General features: G+C 45.7%; 1 protein-coding gene across 1 annotated transcript in view; it reads left to right on the top strand.

Annotated features, from left to right (window-relative positions):
- The window catches only part of FBXO10 (F-box protein 10), a 554,003-nt gene that overhangs the window by 185,423 nt on the left and 348,460 nt on the right, over window positions 1-20,120 (top strand). The window lies entirely within an intron of this gene.

The following is a 20,120-nucleotide window of genomic DNA, read 5'->3' as shown; positions in this document are numbered from 1 at the left end:
TATTTTTGACATTTCTTTGGTGCTACCCTTTCACTGCGGGTGTTTTAGACTTGTGGCTGCCTGTTTTTATTGCAGCATTCTGTTCCTCCTACCTCCTCCCATTTGGCTGAGATTTGTTTTGACTTTATTCCAGTGCTGTCCCGGTCATTCAGCTCACTGCTCACAAAAGCCACAATATGCCCTTGCCTCACATCGCAGAGTCTCTATCCCCAGGGCTCGTCCCTGCCAACACTCACGACATTGCACACAGGGCATTGCTTATCTCCTTAATTGGATCCATAAATCTTCTCAGGCAGTTCTGCTAACTTAATTAAAGCAATGCAATGCAAAAATGCTTGTTTGAATTTTGAAGAGACTTTACTATACTTCTGTGTTGTAGTATAGTCGAATAGTCAACTCTTACTGTCTCACCAAAAGCCCATGATGTTTGAACTCCCTTCCACTGCTGGTGGGATTTGACTTCTCACTGGCGGGCTGCTGCTTCGGTTTTTATTTTGTGCATCCAGGACACAAGCACCCAGATATGACCTTTACAGGCCATCCAAGCTGCTCAGGGTTTCACCTGTGTTTTCATCTGTTTCTATTTGCGAAGTCGCAAGTTTGAACATATCACAAACTGAAGGATTTTTATTTCGTTCCTTGGTGAGATGAAGTGGTTCTTTGACCGAATTCTGATTTTCTGCTTCTGTCTACAATTGATAAAAACAAAGGTAGAGAAGGCATATGGTATCGCTCAGAGAATCGTGAACTACTTTGCAATATCGGCCTGCATTTCTCGCGAACCTCAAAAAAGATTTAATCAAAATAAAGACAGAATCCAAGAAGAATTTAGCAGGCTTTTAGGGTGAGCCTAAAAATTGATAGTTTTCGTTGCATTTCAATTAAAAACCTCAACCAGAACACCAGAGTAGTGTTTGCTTCTTATTGTGTGACATGGAAGTCTCCAGCTAAAAGCATTCAGGCGGCCGAATAATGTAGTGCTTTAAGTGTCATAAAATTGCATTTCATTGTTATACAATACAAGACATACTCGCTAGTTTTAGTTGTAATACTTATGCAGTTACAGCAAGTAGGAAAACAGAAAATTCTCGATTATGTGCAATGACAGCCTGTTACTTGTTACATAACACGCCACCCACCCATTCATATGTGTCAGTCCTCACATGCATTCAGAGAGACATGAGAGATCATAGCTCCCACCAGGCTACCTACCGCCCCTGCCCTTTCATTTCCGTGGTGGTCCAACCACAGTAGCACAGCTATGGAAATGTGCTGCTTCGAAGGGAATTTACTTTGATTCTGGCCATGTCATGAAAATGCCCACATCTACAAGATTAACACACTCCTGGTTATGTCTCTAGTCTCCTTTATTGTTTGTTTATTATAAGAGCAGAGAAATAGTTTTCATAAAAAACAGTTTAATTCCACGGTCAACAGGAATGATGAATAAATGAATGCTCACTGCTGACATCAATTTAATTTGCAGGTCACAAGATATATGCCAGCCAGTCCAGCTTTGCCTTTGTTTATCTCAAGGGTTCTCGATTTACTAATATTATCTTGTATAGATCTGTTATTTACCGCCCTTAAAAAACGCATACATACAATATGAAATGCTACATAAGAAATGCTTAAGCTATTCTCAGTGTGCTTATCATGCGTGCAGACAGTTTGCTCTTTTAAATTTTGCAACGCAAATCAGAAACATAAGCCTCACAGTCGTTTGTTTTATTGGAGGTATGCACGTGAGCGTTCAGCCGTGACATCCAAGTGCTTTTCAACGGGTGCCTTGAGGCACCCTATGTGTGTTTCTTTTCGGTGTTTGTTCTAGTTTAAAGATAAGCAATCTCAGATATTTTGCAGATCACAATGACAGCGCATTGGTAATTGTTCTGTCGAACATATTCAGCACATTTTCACCACAGGTACAGATGCTGGGATGCATCTTTATTGGTGGAGTGGTGGAACATAACCTATTTAACCCCTTGGGTGCCCAAGACGTAATGATTACATCCTGGTTTGTACCGCTCGGGAGCCGAGGACGTAACTGTTACATCCTACTATGGGCCCTTGGGGGGAGCACAAGCTCTCTCCCCGATTTCCAAGCACCTCCTACCATGGGCAGGGATGGAAGTGGGGAAGAGGGAGTGAGTTACCATTTTTATCGGGAGACTTGGGGGAATGCTGGGTGGAAGGAAATGTGTGCCTCCTCTCAGATTCCAGAACTTTCTGTCACCGAAATGTGAGGAAACATTTATTTAATTTTTCCCAAATTTCGAGGAATGCAAAGGATTCTGGGTAACAGAACCTGGTAAGAGCCCCACAAGTCACCCCATTGCAGATTTTCCTTGGTGTCTAGTTTTCAAAACTGTATAGGTGTGCTAGGTTTCCCTAGGTGCTGGCTGAGCTAGACGCCAAAATTCACAGCTAGGCACTTTCCAAAAAACACATCAGATTTCAATGTAAAAATGTGATGTGTCCATGTTGCGTTTCCTGTTGTGGGCATTAGGCCTACCCACACAAGTGATGGGGTATGCCCCACCATAAAATTGTGTTGAAAAATGTGGTTTTCTGATTAATTTCTGACTGTTCCCGAGAGCTGGGATGATGGTGATTTTAGCACTGCATACCTTTTGTTGATACTATTTTCCAGGAAAAAAACACAAGCCTTCTTCTGCAGCCCTTTTTTCCCATTTAGTTTTAAAAAAAAACGAAATTTTAGGTTATTTTGGCCAATTTCTTGGTCTTCTCCAGGGGAACCCACAAACTCTGGGTACCTCTAGAATCCCTTGGATGTTAGGGAAAAAAGGATGCAAATTTAGAGTGGGTAGCTTATGTGGGCAAAATGTTATGAGGGTCTAAGCGCGAACTGCCCCAAATAGCCAAAAAAAGGCCTGACACCTGAGGAGGAAAAGGCCTGGCAGCGAAGGGGTTAATGATTGGAATAATAATCCTCTCAATGTAACTAGCGGCAGTGTCGCGGCAGGTCCCAGGCTTTTCTCCATGTCCAATTTGCATTGCATGGGGAGCAGTGCAAGCAATATGTCCCTGAAATCATTGGGCCCCGGTGCTGCTCTGTTGATAGGTACACCACTGCCTTGTCTGATTAGCAGTATGGATTTGGGGGATTTTAGCAGGTTGTAATGTGCAGGTCTGCTCTGACTGACATCCCTACAGCCAATCTTTCTTTTGCCTCTTTGCTTCGAGGGGCCGTAAACATTCATTGGGGGTGTTCGCTCATGAAGGAGTTGGCTTTCCCAATGTCAGGTTCTCTGGTGCGGGTGCCTTTACAAGAGGTACACTCATGATATCAGGCATGTCGTTTGGCTTATCCAGATTTTTTGTCTAGCGCGTAAAACGTGCATATCACAAGCAAAGCCGCGTGTGTGGACTAGAGGTGCTGACATCGCTGTAATTAAGTGGCAGAGAGGACCAAATGATGCGGCAGAGTTGACCAATTTATGTGGCAAGAGAAGTCCTGTTAGGGATTTACAACGCCAATTGCTCTAACTCAAGCAAATGCGAGACCTTATTGCATTGCAAATGCTTGTTAGATTTAATCACTAGTAATACATTATGCTCTGGTTCGAGTCTGGTGCATCGTTAGTTGTCTGTGTTAACTGCATGGTTTGCTGTATTATGTAGTATGTATCTGCCTAATCCATCTGCTGTCTCTAGGAGCCTTATCTATCCTTCCTAAATTCAGTTTGACTAGTGATCCGATATTGCTATTGTAGCTACGGTACTGGTTTCCAGTTTTGTTAACACCCCTAGAAATCCAGCTGAAATAAAAAAAAAAAAAGCCTGTCTATTGTTGAGTACAAATGATGTACATGAAAATAAAAGGTAAAGTCCCTCTCTTTCAGATGCAATTCATGCCGCTATTGATTTATCCTGTGTCTAATAAAGTGTCTTTTACGTCTCGGGACATTCCTTTAAGTCTGTTGCCAAGGCGACCTGATCTGTCAAGGCTGCAGTCAAATTTGTGATTAAAATCTCCTCCCTTTAAAACCTCTCCTCCTAAAAAACCGCACAGCTTAGTTGTCTGGTAGCTCTTTGTCGTTGCCTTGGTTAGAAATATACAAACATTAAAGTGAGGGCCTATTACCCCCAGTACACATTTGGCCAGTGTTAAATGTTCCTGACAGTCTGTCACTGCTTACAGAGTTATACCTTTAATATTAGTGCAAATGAAAATTACTTCCTGTTAGAAATGGGGCCTCAAGTTTCAGTGGTTTGCACTATGTCCAAGTAGGGACCCTCACGCTAGTTTTTTTTTTTTTTAAATATTTTTTATTGAAATTTTTATTGCAGATCCATACAACATGAATATGTGATTACATTGATAGGATTTTGTGAATCTGTTGTATCTATGCTTCCTCGCCTAATAACCAAAGAGAGGAGGATACAGCAATATCAAAAAACAAAAGGAGAAAAAATAGATACATATACAATATTGCAAACAAACGAAAACCCCACCCTACACATAACATAACTTAGGTCTTATTATTGCTTACAGTATATATATTTGACTGCCGTGCAAAATTGAAGAAGCGTTCCTTGTGGCACCTGATGGTCCCGTCTCAGGGCCCATAATTGATGGTGTACCCTGATAGCACTTATTGGGTGTATTGGTGAGGAGGGGGGTTGAGCCTATTCCTGAATGTTTAGTGTGGCATGATGGTGTACGTTGTGCACGTGCTGTTTGTGTGTTCCTCCCTGAGTGCTTATTGTAATTGACACCGACCTCTAATGAACGGGTGTGTACTCCCAGCACTTCCGCCTGATGTTCTGCGGGTATTGTTTAGGTAAGCTGCCGCCCGCACTAAATCTCTGTCTAATTCAAGACGGCCTCTCGTCGTTTTTTGCCTCTAGTCGGGCTACCAGTGTTTCCCAGGCTTCCTTTTCCCGTGTGTTGTTGTCCCGCTCGTGCTAATTTGCTCAGTACCTGAGATTCTGTCCGAGTCCAGCACAGTGTGAGGGAGTGCCAGGCTTTCAGGTCAGGTGCCCTTGGCGCCTTCCAGTTCATCGCAATCAGCCTCTTGTACAACACGAATGCTAGGTCTACAAACTTATGTAAGTGTCTGTTTCTTTTCTCTGGTTCTCAGTCCTAGCAGGCAGGATTTGGGGTCTGCTGCTAGTGTCAGACCTGTTAGTTCCGCTACCTTTTCTACCACTCCTCTCCATTCCCTATATATGTGTCCACACTCCCATACCATATGGTAGAAGTGTGCTTCTGAGGCATCACACCGCGGGCAGGCAGACGTCGATCCAGGGAACATGCGGTGAATCCTGGCTGGGGATAGGTATGTTTGGTGCGTGTAATTGAATTGCGTGTAGCGAAACCTGGGGTTTCTGGATACCCCCCGAGTGTGATAGAGGGCTTTCGGCCAATCCGTTTGCGATATCGGATCAGTAAGGACTGCATTCCACCTGTCCCTCGTTCTCTCCAAGTTAAGCTCAGGGGGTTTATTCAGGGTTTTGTACAAATTTGTCACTATTTTTGTTTGGTCGTCGAATTGCAGCCTGTGGTGCAGTGTGGGAGAACTCAAGGGTTCCCTGTCTCCAGCCGCTCACGTCTTTTTGATTAGGAGACTTATGGCGTAGTAGGACAGGAAGTGCCCAGGGTTCACTGCTGTGAGGGCTTGGATGGATTCAAATGACATCAATTTCCCTTCTTCGAAGCAGTCCCCAGCCGTTGTTATTCCGGCCTCGGACCAAATCTATAGTGAGTGTGATCCCACTGCATTAGCCCAACCCGGGATTAATCCCAATGGGAGGAGTGGCGAGTATGGAAGTGTTTTACAGCCCTTTTGTATGTACCTTTGCCAGCACGAGTGCGCCACTGCCATTAATGGGTTGCCAGGTTCCCCCCTTGGTATTTTATTCGTTAACCATGTGATCAATGGTGCCCCATTTAGTCGTGCCCGCAGCCACGTGGATTCCGCCTGGGTCGGCCTGTGCAACCAGTTCAGTATCCACTGTAGCTGTGCAGCAGCATAATAAAGTTCAAAGTTGGGAGTCCCCAGTCCTCCCGCGGCAAGCGGGCGCTGCAGTGTAGTGAGTGCCACCCTTATCCTGCCACCGCCCCATATAAGTTGCAGTAAAACTGCGTTCAGATCTCTGAAAAAACTCCTGGGGACCCAGAGTGGTAGCGCCGCGAAGTAATATAATAACCTAGGCAGCAGCAACATATTTGCCACTGCCACTCTGCCCAGGGGCGATAGTGGGAGTTTGGTCCAGAACCATAGTGATCCCTTCATAGATGCTAGTGCTCTCCCTAGGTTCCCATCTCTGAGGTCTTCATTTTTGTGTTATATATGCACCCCCAAGTATTTGAATGTATCGAAACACCATTTCAAGCGGCCAGCCGGGGCGTTCTCTTTTCTTGCCGGAGACCATCTAGTTAACGGAAATATACACGATTTGTCCCAGTTCACCACCAGCCCCGATAGGTCCCCATACTTGGTTAGGAGTGACATTACTAAGGGTATTGTCTCGCTTCCGTTCCGCACATATACTAGTGCATCATCTGCGTACAGTGATATACTGTGGTGTAGCCCACTCCTGACCACCCCCCATCTCTCTTGCATAGCACGTATTCGGGTAGCCAGCGGCTCCATTGCTATGGCAAACAGCAAGGGGGGACAAGGGACAGCCCTGTCTAGTGCCTCTTGTGATCGGGAAACTCTCAGATATGACCCCGCCTGTTTTTACCCTGGCTCGTGGTTTGGCGTACAGTGTCTGTACCCATTGTATGTACGTAGGCCCGATTCCCATGCGCTGCATAGTGGCAAACAGGAAGTCCCACTCCAGGGTATCAAATGCCTTCTCAATATCTAGCGATAGTACCATCTCGTCATGAGCCTCCGGGGGAGTGTCCCCCAGTACACCCAGGAGCCTACGGATATTTAAGAAGGTGTTAGGTTTTGGGATGAAGCCATTTTGGTCTTCATGTATCACAGTATGTATTAGGGGGGCCAACCTGTTGGCCAAGATTTTGCCTAGGATTTTGCAGTCTAAGTTCAGGAGGGATAATGGCCTGTAGGATTTGACATCGGTGAGGTCGCGCCCTTGTTTAGGGAGGACCACCACCAATGCCTCTCTAAGTGTTGGAGGTAGAGTTTTGTTAGACCATGCCTCCTCAAACACTTTCAGCAAGTGCAGCTTCAAGTGTGTCGAGTATGTAGAGTAGTATTCTATTGGGAGTCCATCTGTACCTGGGGCTTTATTCCTAGGCATCTGCAACACTGCTCTATGTATTTCTTCCAGTGTTATTGGAGCCTCTAGTATCTGCCTGTCTGTCAGCGGTAATTGCGCCATTGGAGAGCCGTCTAGGAAGGACCCCAATTGTAGAGGTGTGCATGTTGTGCGTTTGTTGTATAGGTTTGTGTAATATTCCTTAAACGCCCCATTAATCTCTTCCTGTGTGTTGTACATTTTGCCTGCGTCTCCCTTTATAATCCCAATGGGAGAGTGCTGCCGATTTTCGCGGAGGAGCCACGCCAGCAGCCTGCCAGACCTATCACCCTCTGTATGTAAGCGCATTAAACGGTATTTGTGATCATGCCGCCGGAGGCGAAAGTCTGCTTCGTTATATTTTGTTCGTACCTCTTTTAGCGCTGTGTATGGAGTCATATTATTTGCCACCGCTTTTTCCGTTTCTCCCAGTTCCTTTTCTAACTTATTTATTTCCACGTGTAACGTGCGCCTAACTCCCCAGCTGGTTGAAATACAGTGCCCTCTAACTACGACCTTGTGTGCTTCCCATTCTAATGCACTGGAACTGGTAGATTCCTTATTAATTTCCCAATACTGCTTCACTACTACATTTAATCCTTCACTGAACGCCTGATCCTGGAGGGCCACCCCCTGCATTCGCCATGTAGGGATCTGCAAGCGTCTCCTGCCCCAGTTCAGCATTATTCTAAGTGGAGAATGATCGGATAGTGTTTTGGCCAGGTATTCTGACTTATTTGTCAGGTCGCAGATATCCGGGGTCCCCCCTATTATATCTATTCTTGTGTATACCTTGTGGGGTATTGAGTAAAATGAGTATTAACTCTGCTGAGGGTGTTTTGTGCGCCATAAGTCAAATATTCTCATATCTGCCGCCCAGGTAAGCAAGGGGCTTCTAGCTGTTCTATTTAGTGTTGCTTTCGGGGTAATGTTTGACCTGTCTAATTCTGCGTTCGGGATGCTATTGAAATCGCCACCCCAAATAGCTGGGGCTTCGGGGTTTACTAATAATGTTGGGGTGAGTGTGCCCAGAAATTCAACTATCGCACTGTTGGGGGCATAGATGCCGATTATTGACAGTTGCTTCCCATCTAGGTGCCCCTCTATCACCACATATCTACCCCCTTGATCAATTGTCTGTGAGGTTTGCACAAAGGGAACCCCGCCTGCTATCCAAATCAGCACTCCCCTGGCGAATGCTGAGTACGTTGTGCCCACCACCTGTCCGCCCCATCTTTCTCGTAGTTCCCGCAAGTCTGACTCCAGGCAGTGTGTCTCCTGTAGAATAGCTATGTGTACGCCCTGCCGTCTGAGGCGGTCATATACCCGGATTCTTTTGCTTGGAGCACCCAGGCCTCTCACATTCCACGTGAATATATCATATTGATGCACTGAGAGGTTTGCTTTTAATGCCATTTTGCATAGTGTGTAGCACCCGCCCGCATCTCCGTAATGTTGACTGTGTCCTCTCTAGTCCCCTCCATCCCAATTAGATGTGCCCTCAAATGTATCAGCGTTGGCAGTATTGCCTGTGTTTTATATTGACTTTTTGAGTTCGACTTAACTATCGATCCCTCTGCACTCCCACTACCGGCACCCAACACTGAACTATTAACTAATATCAAACTACCAAACACACTAATACTTAACGAACTTTGTGTCCATGTGAATACCTGTGGGGCAGCCATGTTAGCAACCAGATGGGGCTCACATCTTTCCGCAGCCATGGACTGCATGTACAACTGGGCGCTCCCGGGCTGTCTTCCCCCACCCCGAACGCGCGATCAACGACATTAAACAATACTTTCAATAGAAGCAGTTGAATAGACAAAAGATACACATGGTCAGTGGCAGCCTTCCACAACGCGCAGGTGCACGTAAAGTTAGTCTGTATCTCCTTACAGATTTGTCGTTCCTCTCGGCGGGCAGGGGAGGGAGGGGTTAGGAGGGAAGGGAGGGGGGGAGGGGAGGCGTCCGGCGTCCTTCATCTACAGTTCGTACGCTGTTCGAGGCGTGAGTTTCGGCCCGTAGGTGATTCTGTGAGCGTGGAGGCCGAGCCGGCCGAGTCGGAGTCTGGGCTGTCCACTGGGGCCTCCCGCAGAGCCTCAAAGGTGTTTTGCGTGTACAGAGGAGTTTCTTTCAAGGCTTTTGCCCAGTCAGTGGGCTGACCCTTGGCTCTTTTCTTAGGACGCTTCCGCAATGGAGTGGTCAGCCATTCCTCTCCTTCATCTGTTCCGGTTTGAGGTCGCGCCAAGCCTTTGGCATGCAGCCACGTCCAGGCATCCTCGGGAGAAGTGAATACATGGGTGCGCTCGTCTGATATTACTCTCAGCTTTGCGGGGAACAGCAGGGCATATTTAATATTGTGCTCACGGAGGCGTTGTTTGACTTTCACAAATAATTGCGCTGTCTCTGCACTTCCTGAGTGAAGTCTGGGTAAGCGTTGATTTCTGAGTCCTCGTGTCGTAATGGGCCTTTACTGCGGATTTGCTGCAAAATTAAGTTGCGGTCCCTGAAATTTAAGACTCTCGCTATCAGAGGTCTGGGCGGCTGACCCGGGGCCGGGGGTCTCCCCGGTACCCGGTGTACCCTTTCCACAGAGAAGAACTTCGACGGGGTCCCACTTAGCACCTCCTTGGTCAGCCATTGCTCCAAGAAAATTTCTGTATTCTGCTCTGTTAACTTTTCGAGGAATCCTAAGAAGCGTATATTATTTCGCCGGGATCTGCCTTCCGCTTCTTCGGCACGACGCCATAGCATTTTTACCTCTGCATCCAGCCGTTGTATTTGTTTTTGATTAGCCAAGACCGAGGGGTTCAGTTCTTTTAGCTCCGCTTCCGTTGACTTCACTCTCTCCGCCAAGTTATGATGATCCACTCTAAGCAAGTTTAGGTCTTGTGATACTGAGTCTATCCTGTTCTCCAGGGAGGTTTTAGTGTCCATTATTGCTTGTAGTACTTTTTCAAATTGGGTAGAGTGGGCCTGCAGTGTGGTTTCCAATGCTTGTAGGGTCGGTGCTAGCTGCTGGTCGCTTGTTGGCTGTCCCTGTGTTAGTCGGTCTTGGTTTTTCACGGATTTGGGGCCAGATGTAGGAAGCACTTTGCGAGTCGCAAACGGCAAAATTTGCCGTTTGCGACTCGCAAATGCGTGTTTCCTATGCAGAAATGCATTTTGCGAGTCGGGACCGACTCGCAAAATGCATTTCCGAATCGCAAATAGGAAGGGGTGTTCCCTTCCTATTTGCGATTCGCAATGGTATGCAATTCGATTTGCGACCGCGTATGCGGTCGCAAATGGAGTCGCAGTTACCATCCACTTGAAGTGGATGGTAACCCATTCGCAAACGGGAAGGGGTCCCCATGGGACCCCTTCCCCTTTCTGAATGGACCCCATATTTTTTCAGGGCAGGGAGTGGTCCAATGGACCACTCCCTGCCCTGAAAATTCCGAAACTAAAGGTTTCGGATTTTTTTGAAATGCAGCTCGTTTTCCTGTGAGGAAAACGGGCTGCACTTCAAAAAAAAAAAAAAAGCTTTATTTAAAAGGCAGGTCGCTAACATGGAGGCCTGCTGACGTCAGCAGGCCTCCATGTTAGCGAGTGCCTATACTCGCAATGGGGTCGCAAACTGCGACCCACCTCATAAATATTTATGAGGTGGGTCTTTGCAACCCCATTGCGAGTTGCAGAAGGTGTCTGAGACACCTTTCTGCATGTCAAATTGCGACTTGCAATTTGCGAGTCGCACAGACTCGCAAATTGCAAGTCGCAATTTGATTTTTTCCTACATCTGGCCCTTAGTTCTTCCAGCCATGGTGTGCAGTGGATAGGCTGCTCGCGATGAGCGGGGCAGTGCGACTTCGCACCGGTTGGATGGTGTGGTCCTCAATTGAGACCCTTGTGTGCCCCAGTCGGACCTCCCCCGCACCACAGCCAGCCCCGCCCGTGGTGCCCACCGCGCAGAGAAGAGGAGGAGGGGGCAGCGGTTCAGCGCGGTCCTCAGGCTCCCTTCACCTGCAATACTTCTAGGTCAGCAGACATTAATAGTCACATAGGGGCAGTAGTCCACCTTAGTTCCCCATAGGGGGGTGTTGCTGTACAGTATGTTATGTTACACAATCCATAAGTAAGTTGCCCTGTTCCTCTGCTCCTAGCAGTACCAGCTTTCTGGCAGAGATTTCCACAGACTGTTCGACTCTCTGCTTTTCAGACGTTGGCTGCTGACGGTCCTAGTCGCTTTGGCCCACTCGCCCCTCTTATCCCCGTTGCTGCGTCCTGCCCCCCCCCCTCGGTGGGCGCAGGGGGGGGGGGGAGCCAGAACGACCGCCAGTGCAGTCGACTCCCGGGGGGGGGGGGGGAACGGTAAGGGAAAGCCCTCCTCCACCGGGGCTCGCCCCCGCTCCGCCGCAGCAACTACCTTCACCCCCTCAGGGGGAGGCACTCCACAACGGCCGCCCCCAGTCGCCTCCGCGCCCCCACCACGGCAAAATCCGGTCCAGGTGGGTCTTCGTGCCCGCCTGAGCCAAAAGGAGAGCTCCAGGGCGCTCCGCCACTACTCCAGCAGGGAGCGGCAGCCGCCGGAGCTCGCAGCCGGCAGCTGGGGCACCAGGGGGAGGGGCGGCCAGCGCGCGAGCCCCCCCCCCCCCCCTCGCAACGAGCTCCTCGAGCAGGGGGGGGGCGCCACCACAGCCTCGCCCCCCTCCTCAGGTCGTGTCCTTTCGGGATCCTGTCGAGGCGCGACCCGCTCCGTCTCCGCACGCCGCTCGAGTTGGGCCGCAGCAACGCAGCCGGCAGTCTGTCAGCAGCCCGCACCTCAGGTTGCCTCGCACGTCGTCTCAGTCAGGTGTGCACAACTTCCAAGGGCCGCCGGGAGTTCGCACCGTGCCCCCACACGCCTGCACTCCGCACGACAGCACCTTCAGGATGTTTTTATGTGGGCACGGGTCGGAGCTCTAATTTAAGCTTCGTTCCCGGCCGCCATTTTGGCTCCTCCCCACCTTCACTCTAGTTAGGGGAAGGGGAGATGCACAGCTTGGATAGCCCCTGCCCACCCCCTTGGTAGCTTGTCACAAGCAGTCATGCTTAACTCGAAGGCAATATGTAAAGTATTTGTACCAACACACACAGCGAAAACACCACAAAAGGACTCCACACTAGTTTAGAAAAATAGCCAATATGTATCTAAATGAAACAAGACCAAAATGACAAAAAATCCAAATACATAAGAATTTTTAAGGCAAAGAGAATCGTGATCCATAGAAATCAACGGATGCTTTGTTTTAGCACAAAGTACCTGGTATGCGTCACAAATAAAGGTGCACGGGCGAGCTTGTGTCGGTAAAAGCAAGCAATGTGTCGATTCTTTCCTCGCAGGTAAGGGAATGCGTCCATTTCTGGACAAGCAGCCTCAGGTCCATGCAGGTGATGAGGGTTTTGGCGGCCACGGTCGGTGTGTGAAAAATTCTGACGCACTGTGCAAAGGGTTTGCATTGAGAACAGGTGCTGCATCGATTCTCCAACCGCAATGCAGGTGCTGCATCGAATTTTCAGCCACGGGACAGGCGCTGACGAATTTTCTGAAGCGCACATAGCGGTCCGTCGACTTTTCCCTGCAGGTTTCCAGCTTCCACTTCTAAGGGCTCAGGGCCTGGATTTGGCATTACTTAGCGAGTCAGGACTCTCAGCAGAAGAGCCCAGGTGCTGGCAGATGAAGTCTTTAATGGCCCTGAGACTTCAGAACAGGGGCCAAGCTCCGTCCAAGCCCTTGGAGAAACTTCACAAGCATTATTTCAGAAAGCAAAGTCCAGTCCTTTCTGTCTTAAGGCAAAGCAGCAGCAGGCCAACACAGCAAAGCAGCAGACAGAGTGGCAGTTCTTCCTCAAGCATCAAGCTTTTCTCCTTTGCAAAGGTTTCTCTTGAACCAGAAGTAATCTAAAAGTCTGTGGCATTTCTGCCTTTGGAGTAGGCAAACTTCAAAGGAAAATCTCTGTTGTTTACGAGACCCTGACTTGCCCAGGCCTGGCCCCAGACACACTCTAGAGGGTTGGAGACTGCATTGTGTGAGGACAGGCACAGCCCTTTCAGGTGCAGGTGTCGGCTTCTCCCTACCCACTCTAGCCCAAAAGATGTATTTTTAAATTGTGAGTTCAGAGACCCCAAACTCCACATCTAGCTGCTCCCAGTAGGAAACTGCACTTAGAAGATATTTAAAGGCAGTCCCCATGTTAACCTGTGGGAGAGGTAGGCCTTGCGATAGTGAAACCCAAATTTAGCTGTATTTGACTATCAAGACATGTAAAACACATCAGTACATGTTGTCCTACCTTTTAAATACACTGCACCCTGCCGATGGGGCTACCTAGGGCCTACCTTGGGGGTGACTTACATGTAGCAAAAAGGAAGCTTTAGGCCTGGCAAGTGGGTACACTTGCCAGGTTAAATTGGCAGTGCAAGACTGCACACACAGACACTGCAGTGGCAGGTCTGAGACCTGTTAACAGGCTTACACCTGTGGGTGGCACAATTAGTGCGGCAGGCCCACTAGCAGCATTTGATTTACATGCCCTGGGCACCTCTAGTGCACTTTACTAGGGACTTACTAGTAAATCAAATATGCCAATCATGGATAACCCAATTACCAATACAATTTAGGAAGAGAGCATTTGCACTTTAGCACTGGTTAGCAGTGGTTAAAGTGCCCAGAGCCCTAAAGCCAACACAAACTGGTTAGAGAAATTAGGAGGAATGAGGCAAAACGTTTGAGGATGACCCTGCAAAAAGGGCCAGGTCCAACACTACCCAGCACTTTTTTTTTTACCCCATGAAATGTATTTGTTTACTCTAGTGCTTTTGGTTAACACTTAGTGAATCTCTCCTCTTTTCAAGTGAATTTCTTGCAGGAACACTATGTCAGCCTTGTTTTTCCTAAAACACAGAATACAATCTTGTTATTTTCCTAAGGGAATTGAGTCCCCTCACATTAAATGTTAGTGTCTTACATTTTACCCTTCTCCTGTAGTGCATATCCTATTGTTTGCCTCTTAGCCTTTTCTCAGTAAATCACATTTCTTTAAGTTGCTCTTATCCCCCCCAGTCTACCATACTCCCACTTTCAACAAATCATCCCATTTTAACCTCAAATAGATCTTCTCAAACAAGTGAAAAGAAAAAGGTAACAATACTATTTATCAGTAGCCGTCCTTCACAGATGTTCCCTGTGATCTTCTCCCTTCCTCTGTTCTCCATTCACACATTCTTCCTCTCAAAATGCTATGTACCAAAATATGCAGTTCCAGCCTAGCATCGAGCACATTCAGGGGTATATTTACTAAGATTTTATGCCAGGTTTGCAGTACATAAGTGACACAAAATCTTTTTTTCCCCAAGTTTTGCGCTGGAAAATACCCTGAAAGTAAAGCAAAGCAGCGTGAAGCACTGCTTTGCGTTGCTTAGCGCCAAAGGGGCATTGCATGGGTGGTACATGGGCATTCCGATGCAACCACCCATGCTTTTCGACCGACCCTAAACCTATCTACTCACACTAGTAAATAGGGTTTAGTGCCAAAAATTAACACCACTGAAAAGCAGGCGTTAAAAGGAGAAATATTTTCATTTCTCTTTTTCAACTTTGCATGCGTGCATCACACATACAACGTATGAAATATTTTAAGGTGCGTCTAAGCTTAGTATTTTGTACTGAAGGGCCCCCTTCTAGTACAGAAGCTATGCTAGACTCACGCATAGCTTTTCTGTAAATATGCCGCTCTCCTGCACCCGTCTTCTCTCACAGCGCAGCACAGATTGTTTGGCTGCTGCACTGTGTGGGATCTGGTCAATCTGGGCCTAAGTCTTGGCCCAACTGAGTTCCCTCTAATTCAGTGAATACCTTACATTGGCACTTTTTCCGAACCTAGCCATCCTTCATTTGACCTTACATTCCAGCTCTAGCACTATCTAACGATCTTCGCCTTCATCCAGCATGATGTCGCAGAGTCTTCCTTTCAGTTGTGTAGGTGTTCGAAGTAGGGTTTCTAGTTGCTGGACGTGTATACTTACTTTACAGAGGATGTGTGTGTATTTTCAAAATATAGATTACCTATACCAATGTTGCCCATACTTAGTCTAATGATACCTGATAAAATGTTTTGCCCTGGCTTACAAATGTTAATATGTGGTGTAAGTGAAGAGTATAGTTTACGCCAGTTGCCAATGGAAATCTTAACCTTACTTTCCCTTAATGAATAACAAACTGCTATTTCTCCAGGTTTCCACAGGTCTCTCCAGGTCCCAATAACTTGTGCCTATATGGCCAAGTATTTCTCTTTGCTCTCAAGTTAGTCCCATGTGCTGTTTTCTGGGTAAGCAGTGCTTAATTTGAGCTGTGGTTTCCAGTGGTGGGCACCGGCACTTATTTTTTAGGGCCAGCACTTATTTTTCTGCCTCAAGCATTTACTGTGAGCAAAACACAGACATTGGAAAGACGGAGAAAGAGATAAATGAAAAGGTGTCACAAAGGGAGAAGGAAGAAAGCTACAGGAGTAAGTTGAAGGGTCAGGGAGTGGTTGTAAATGGATTAAAGATGCCCGAGATGTCTTCAGGATTATGCTGCATCAGTATTCTGTTCCTGCACGTTTAATTACAGCAGCTACTTGTTCCAGAGGAGAGCTTTGGGCACCAGCAAGTTTTTATTTGCAAATCAAGCACTGAGGGTAAGCTGTTTCTCTAATTAGTCAATGCCACTCATAGACTTTCGATAATGACAGGGTTCTAATCTATTGAATTCCTACCCATTCCCATCTCCATTATAACTGGCCTCAGTTTTTTACTTTGCACGTAGAACAATTCCATGTGTATTGCTTCTTTAGCCCTTGTGATTTTTAAATCATGTCTCTTTGCTTTCTCTTCCATGCGAAATCTGCTATCAATTAAGGGGGGATTGAGAAAGTGTGAGAGAGAGAGAGAGAGAGAGAGAGAGAGAGAGAGAGAAATAAAAAACACTGAACATTCATGTAAGATTTCAAAACTTATAATACCACAGATAAACATCACTGAAATTGAAACACAGCACCCGAACCATCCCACAACAAGAACAGGGAGTGTGGACCTAAGAAAGAAGAAGGGAAAGTCAACTAATCCACACATTTTCCATAATGACAATACCATATAATCAATACAAACCCCTAATAAGTCATGCACGTGTACCTCCGTGTATCATCTCCCCCTCCACAAACACACAGAACGTAATCAAATCAAACCAAGCCAAGACCAAAGATAATCTCGACCTCTACAACAAAGGAGAACCATATGTCCTTGCTTTCAAGTTATTTATGCATTGCAACCCTTCTTTGACAAAAGGAACTTCATAGTTGGCTCAAGGTTAGAAAATATAAATGTTTTGGCCCCATCACGAACCCACAGGTTGACAGGGACCCTCAATAATGAGGATACTAAGCTCTTTTTTGATAGTTAGCAAGCCTCTTCTGTGTTGTAGTGTGGCAGGGCTTAGGTCTAGAAACACATGTAATCTAGCACCATTTGTAATGCTATCTGTGTTTAACCACTGGCTCCATCTTGACCACTGATTCAATTTTGTGCTTAGCTTAACTTCAAATGCCGTCACAGTGGTGGCGCAGGTATATTTCCGCGCACAGTTTGTTAAGTGTTTTTGCTTTTTCTCACCAGGGAAGGGAACATAACATGGGGGAGGAATGTAGAGAAGGATGTACCAGACTGAGAATGTTTATGGTACATCAGGGTACAGCTCAGACTTGGAAATACACTGTGAGATCTGGCCAGTCTCTATGTGTTTTTTCAACACTTATCTGGTACGGCCAGCACTTGAATTTCACAACTTACTCAAAGGGAGGGCGGTTCGAGAACCTTCCTCTTAAGTTTGTTTAAAGTATATAAGGTGGGGAAGCTTGACAGCTGGGAGAAGACGGAAGTCATCTCTGGGAATGGATGCATTGCCCAGAGAATAATCCCATCAGAGTTGTTCTCTCTTGGCTTTGTTGTCCCAGGTTCCGCAACCTGAAGTTGGCAAACAAGGGATGATGTCGGAGTCAAGCCCCATGGTGATGCATTTTTAATTATTTCTTGCTTTGCAGTGTGCATGCATGAATACGTAGTCAATATATATGTTATTTTCATTGTTGATGTATTGCATTTTCTTTGCTCATAATTATTCTACTGCTGTGATTTTAAGAGTTGCACGTATGTTGCTCCTGTTATTATCTTCGTGTAACTTGGAAAGTGCCTTAATAAATTCATTATTCAGACTGAGTGCTGCATTCTTTGCATTCCTTTCACTTCGTTCCCTCTCAGTCTAAGGTAAAGCAGAACACCATTCAACCATATGCTTCTGTTTTATTAAGCACAGCTTTAGCCACAAGGTCTTACTAATGATCTGACATATGACAGTCCCTAGGCCTACCACACCTCTCGCTAAAGACACGGGTGTCATATTGCTATTAATGACCACCTCTGTAGCTATTGTTGCACCTCAGACTTTAAGCCCTCTGTATCGGCCATGATTGGAAATCCCCATACGCCAGTCTTCGTGGCTCTTGCAATATTTTTTAGGAACTCCAGTTTACCCTTGAGATTGGCGATAGAGGTGAAGGCCTTGTCCTCAAACTCTGTAGAGGTTGCCAAGCTGTTGTCATCCGAAGATCTACGGAGCTTACATTACCCTCTGAGTGTGAAATCTATGAATTAATATTTTCAAGGGCCCCCTCCAGTCTATAGAGAGCTTGAGTTCAGTATGATAAGTTAGCCATAATGAGCGACTTCTCCCATCTCAAGGCAGCCACAGAACATTGCTGATGGTCACCATCAGCCTTGCAGTTGGGCTTGGAGCCTGGGACCCTTTGTGTAAAAAAACCACACAAAAAAAAAGTCTCCTCTTTCTCCAGTGTTCCATCCATAGCATGTCTCCAACATCCTGTGTAAAGCCAATGTGATCTGTGTCTTTGTACTTGTGACTTCATTTTCTCACTGCGAATGTGAGATGAAACAGCACCCTGTCTGATCTGCGTCTCTGCGAATTTTCTCTATCCATAAACTTATCTTTCTTGTTGCCACACTATCTCCTGTACTGGGACAGTCCACTGGCATCCTTTTTCACTACAGGAGCTAGTGGGGTTGCCACGAACTTTCCAGGCCCCAATCAGTATTCAGCACCCAACAAGAAGTCCTTCCACAGTAACCGAACTCGAGGTCATAGTTTCCAAACGTAGCTTCAGTTTTGTAACCTGTCAACTCTCACCCCAGAGAAGCCTTTTCACCTGATCTGGACTGCAATACCCCAACTTTACAAACATGGATGTTACTCGGAAGCTGATTTATCTAGCTTGAAGAATTACAATTTTTTTCTAAAATTAGTTTTCAAAACCATATCACTTTATTTGCTTCTCTTGTATCATCAGGTCGCAACTCAAATGACATCTTTATAACTAAGAATGGGTCCTTTCTTAGTTTATAGCACTATACTTTATTTTACTAAATAAAATACTACATGCACGACTTCACTAAAAGTGTGGCCTACATAGAGAACATGACTTAATATGATTTTTATTATTAAAGAAAGAGTCAGTCCATTTCTTATAAATATTTCAGTCTTTGTAAAAGAAGCCACATCAAACTGGCTCTCTCGATTATAAACCATTCCATTCATTAGTTTTAATATAGCATTAAAGACCGCTGCTTAGAGCTATACCAATTTCTAAAGGCTGTCTACCCAAGTTATATACAGGCATAGATGCCTCGCTCGGACCGACAATGAATGAGAGTGCTTTAATTATTGATATAGTCAAAGGCAATGCTGCCACCTAGATAGAAGTGGTGTACTGCAAAGCGCACAATGATATCCGCTCACACACTTATTATAAATCACGTGTTCCATATGACAGAACTTTAGATGTTTTGTTTTGATGCATTTCATCGTATTTTGTAAATTTTATGAACCTTTTTTCGTGCTGTTTAAATTTATAGATTTGATAAGTGTAAAGCTGCGTTATTTTCTGATGATAAGCACTCATGTAGTTTGCAATACTGTTGAGTGCTTCTTAAAGTCTTCAGTACGTAATTAAAAATTAATGCTTTTAATTCAAGATGACCTGCCCTGGATTGGCTGATATTTTTTATAATGTAAAAACTGCAATGTGGTATGCTTTTGCCTTTATGAATATTTATGAATCATCAAATAAAGATAATTCAAAATTATGGTACCAGTTTTTACTGTTCCAAAACCACCAACGAACTCCTTAGAAACCGCTTACTCCAACCTGTAGATGCGAAAAAAGTATCCGCATAGTAAATTTAATATTTACGACACTTGAAAAGTAGTTATGGTGCTAAGATCAGTTCATATGACGTTTTTATACATGGACTAATTTTTGAGATTACAGAAATGATGGAGATTTTGCTTAACTTTAAATTGTCCTGGGCCATTGCAGTGCTCTTTGGAATATGTGGCTATAGATAGGAAGAAGAACTTTATTTTGTGTGCCCCTAGTCAAAATTAACTGTATATGGAGAAGCTGTGCCAGAGAGGGGGTGATGGAGTCATTTTCTCCGTGCTTTGGTATTTGGTGAATGTACTAGAAGAAAACTGAGTCGGAAACAACTTTGTTGCCTGACCTGTCATTTAATTAGGGGGAGTGAATTAAATCGCATTCCAAATGAGAATCTAAACCAAATTAATTAAATTGCCATCTGGGAGAAGTTGTTCATTAATGTGGCGGATATGCAGAAATAATTTTTTGCTTTTCTCTGAGTTAATGAATTTCAGATTTATTGGCTGGAAAATATTCCCACATATACCTGTTTTTTTCCCTGTGTTATGCTAAAGAATACCTCAATTCGCAGGAAAATGTAAAGGGTTT

The sequence above is a fragment of the Pleurodeles waltl genome, chromosome 1_2 (genome assembly GCF_031143425.1).
Source record: "Pleurodeles waltl isolate 20211129_DDA chromosome 1_2, aPleWal1.hap1.20221129, whole genome shotgun sequence".
Taxonomy (NCBI): Eukaryota; Metazoa; Chordata; class Amphibia; order Caudata; family Salamandridae; genus Pleurodeles; species Pleurodeles waltl.
The sequence above is the reverse complement of the archived record's forward strand: the minus strand, read 5'-3'. Positions and strand labels throughout refer to the sequence as shown.